Raw genomic sequence first — 1080 nt, 5'->3', positions numbered from 1 at the left:
CATTCCCCATACTTAATGTGAACATTTGCATTTCTTTTTCTATTTTTTCTTTACCTCTCTAGTTATTAAATTGCTTTTCTTATTGTATTTTCCCACTTTTCCTATTTTTTTATTTATTGATTATTGTCCCTCATGTTATCTTCTTTCTATATTTTGTTTTTCCTAGCTTTTCCTGCTGTACATAGAAAAGACAACAAGCATGCCTACACTGCCCAGACACACCTGCAACTCTTGCCGTGCCACCCTGATGTCAGTAACCATGAAGAAATAATACTGGGTGGCCTTAATAACTAATCAGATACAAAACCGAAAGCCTTCCTGAAGAAGAGATTGCATTAGAAGTACCAGATAAGATACCTCCAACAGGTTGAAATAAAAATAAGACAAAAATTAAGGCACTACAGATAAAACTTTAGAAGAATTAATTAAGCATTACAAGAGATAAGTTTCAAAATAAATGAACAATTACAAGATACACAAAAACAGTACATAAAATACAGAACATGAATGCTGAGTACAATGTAGTACCTTATTTAATATGACTGTTTTAGTCATTGTTTTTATTACTCCCACCAAATGACCTTTGCTTTCCTGATTATCTAGGACGAAGGTGGGGGAAGATACTGACTGTCTTATATGATTGGGTTAGTCTGGGTAGACTAGAGGAACAAATCCAGAGACACTCATATGTATAAAAGAAAGAGCTTCATATAAAGAGTGATGGTATATTAAGAAAACACCCTAGTCTAGTCCAGATCAAGTCCAAACATCCAATATTAGCCATATATCTGATACCAGTTGGTAAATTCTTCTTCAGAATCACACAACACATGTAATGATGCAAAATGCAGGAAGATCACAGGCCAGTGGGTAGAAAGTCTTGTGGATTCAGCAGCGGTGGAAGCATCTCAGCACTGGTGTGGGTCTCCATGTGGCTCCTCCAGCTCCAGGGCTCTGGATCCATCAGTATAACTCCATATGTCTTGTCAGCAGGAAGAGGAAGCAGAGAGAGTGGGTCTGGCCTCCAGTGAGCTATTTATCTCCTTAGCACAATGGTTCTCAACCTTTGTAATGCTGCAA

The sequence above is a fragment of the Echinops telfairi genome, unplaced genomic scaffold, assembly GCF_000313985.2.
Source record: "Echinops telfairi isolate 266 unplaced genomic scaffold, ASM31398v2 ScPeMD7_7467;HRSCAF=8505_0, whole genome shotgun sequence".
Taxonomy (NCBI): Eukaryota; Metazoa; Chordata; class Mammalia; order Afrosoricida; family Tenrecidae; genus Echinops; species Echinops telfairi.
Note: the sequence above shows the minus strand (reverse complement) of the source record.